General features: G+C 39.3%; 1 long non-coding RNA gene across 1 annotated transcript in view; it reads right to left on the reverse strand.

Moving 5' to 3' along the window:
• The window catches only part of LOC101861678, a 9,485-nt gene extending 6,433 nt beyond the window's left edge, over positions 1-3,052 (reverse strand). The window contains exon 1 of the long non-coding RNA XR_220777.3: positions 2,945-3,052. This is a non-coding gene — a long non-coding RNA (uncharacterized LOC101861678). The remainder of the gene's footprint in view (positions 1-2,944) is intronic.

Here is a 3,052-nt window from a genome sequence, read left to right on the forward strand (position 1 = left end):
CTCCCACATACATACATACATACATACATACATACATACATACATACATACATACATACATACATACATACATATATACATACATACATAGCCAGTAGGTAGGTAGGTAGTTGAAATAAAGCAAAGATCTAGGTACAATTTGTTTGTGCTAGATGACCATGCAACATTGACAACGTTTCTCTGCTACAAAGAAGTGTAGTTAGTTTTAGTAAAAGTTTTACGGCACTTGCAAGACAATTAGGTCATATAAAGAGATGTTTATACAATGGTTTCGACAGGAGCTGGGGTTAACCAGTACCTGTAACGACTAGCGACCGATCCTCACTACACATTTGGCCGCCACTTCTATGTCTCCCATGGACACCTCTTGAGTTCTTATCGCTAACCACAGCAGGTTCCAAGTGTTTCCACCAGTGCTGACACACAATTTTAATGTACGAGTTCTATGCGGCTGCTATTATTATCCTGTACCTGCCTATTCTCGCCCCATTGAAGGTGCTAATTTACGGCTGTAGAGGCGTTAAACAGGGAACATATGTATGACTTCATGCTCCCGAGGTGGACTTCTCAACATAACAATACGTATTCCACAGTATTTATGTCAAATCCATTTCGTTTACTCTGGGCAGAATTTATAATTTATAGACTATTTCTATATGACACTGAATATTGAAGTTTACGGTTTTGCACAGGTAGTCTACATGTTATGCGTGAAATGCGTTGACATGGCGCACTGCAAACACAGGCTAGATGTTTTAGAAGTATTTTGGGTCACTACTAGCAATGTACATAAGAACTTAAGTAGTTTTGGCCTTATGGTCAGGCTCTTGGATTCGCAACTATAAGATAGTGGCTTTGAATCCAGTGTCCTTGGGAAAAGCATATGAGGGAATTTTTCTCACTCCAAAGTCAAAGATAAGAATCTCGAGAGTCTCAGGCATCTCAGACGAAGGATCAAAGCCCGAAAAGCTCTTCAGAATAGCACCACAGCCGCGCTAACCAAACTCAAACATATCTAGAGAAACAGGAACATCGTCCAAAACTCAAAGGCCAAGCGTATGCACTTCTTAGTGACATCAATATTTGAAAGGCAGCGTGGTGGAATCAGGTTCTCGTGAAAATAATCAAAGTGAAGAAACTTGCATTTTTTCGAAGGTTTGTGAATTTTTATCAAATTTTTGCTTTTTTAGCTCATGACCTTTCATGCCCATTAAATAACTTATTTCTGTGTGAATGTTTCTTAAAAACGTTGATTAAAGCCACACAAAAAATGTAAATTTTCAGTTACCACGGACTTTTAAGCTAAGGAAATGATCAATCTTTGGCGGCCCTTTTCTCACTAATTTTACCTCTGAAAACAGGTGACCCCCCAACTCTTTCATTCGCAAATATCTCCACTTGTATTCAAGATATCCAGGATTTCTATCAGGGGAAGGTCACAGTTCAATGGATATTTTTATCATCCAAATAAAGACAAGTGAAAAAGCTTTAAGATGATTCCAATAACTCTACATGCACAAAAATTGACGAGTGCCTGATTCCACCACGCTGCCTCACATTTCTATACGTATGTGAGTCCTGGACCCTGACCGCAGACATTGAGAGAAGAATAAGAGCTGTTGAGATGTTAACGTAAACTGTTTATTAACATCTCAAACAAAGACCATGTCACCGAGGAAGAAGTCAACGGCGCATGAAAAATGTAGTCGGCCTTACACTGATCTTCTATCATTAGTCAAGCAACGCAAGCTGAAATGGTAAGGCAATGTCACCCGTTCATTGTTAAAACCATTCTACCAGGCACAGTACAAGGAGGACGAAGGAAAGGAAGACAAAAAAGAGGTGAGAGGATAACATCCGAGAATGGATAGCCAAGGAGCTGAGGGACACACTGAGGAAAGTAGAGAGCCGAGATGAATGGAGAGGATTTGTTGCCATCTGGCGTCATAGGCAGCCCAACGGATGACAAAATCAGAAGAGAATATATCAATGATCGCGAGGTCTTCATTTGGATTCTATTATCGTGAACGCCTGTTTGAAAACACAGCGAATTGAGAATAGGTCTGCCTAGTCATCTTCACACTCTTTGTCCCCATAGTCTTACGGCGTTTATGCGAGGGAGGGGGGTTCATTTTACAAGCACACACTGGCCTATCCGACTAATTTGACCTGACCTGATCATGTAGCTCTGACAGTCAAAACCACATCGTGACTGAAATCAGATTGGTCTTTCAATCTGCCAGCGAGGCTTTCTCTTATAACCAGACTATTGTTTCGGGTCGTTTTTGGTATTTAAAAATTTTTTTGGGGTGTTTTTTATCATTTCAATTCAGTTTACTTTCCTTCAGCACCGTGTGTTATAGAATAAAAGAATGTTAGGCCTTCTACGACAGAAAGAATTTTCCAGAATCAAAGGAGTAAAAGAAACATTGTGGACATGCCACTGTAGAGAGGATAACAAGAGACAACAAAAACGTAACGAGCAAGTTCGAAAGAAATTAAATCACTTCGCACAGTTCTCAGTCAAATTATGCAAGGAGGAAAACTCTTCAATAAACGTTTTTACGAGTATGCGTGTAGGGATTTTATAAATAGAGTTCTACTCGTAAAGTGGATCTTAAGCAATATTTTTATGTCTAGTCAGTAGCAAGTTTCCATGAAAGCTGTTCAATACTTAAGACATGACCCTTCGTAGGCCTTAACGCATTCTTTCTGTATTGGTATAAGCTTCCTTAACTTACTGTCAACTTAATGTATATTGTGCTTACGATTGCCGGTAACATTAAGGGCGCGCACATTTAAACCTGTAAAAGATTATAATAACCAAATGGATTTCCTTCACATTGTGCACCAAGTATCAAAAGCAATGTAAGCGGAAAATGTTGTTTAATAACAATTAACATCTGAAAAGTTTCCACTATGTGGATATAATTTTTTTTCTTACCCAAAAGAACTGGCTTCACTTTTCCGCTCTAGTAGTTTCGGAGACGATTGCAAAAGTGATATGATAGGCCGCTCCGTAGTGGCTTTATAGGACGGACAATTAGGATCA

The sequence above is a fragment of the Aplysia californica genome, unplaced genomic scaffold, assembly GCF_000002075.1.
Source record: "Aplysia californica isolate F4 #8 unplaced genomic scaffold, AplCal3.0 scaffold00439, whole genome shotgun sequence".
Taxonomy (NCBI): domain Eukaryota; kingdom Metazoa; phylum Mollusca; class Gastropoda; order Aplysiida; family Aplysiidae; genus Aplysia; species Aplysia californica.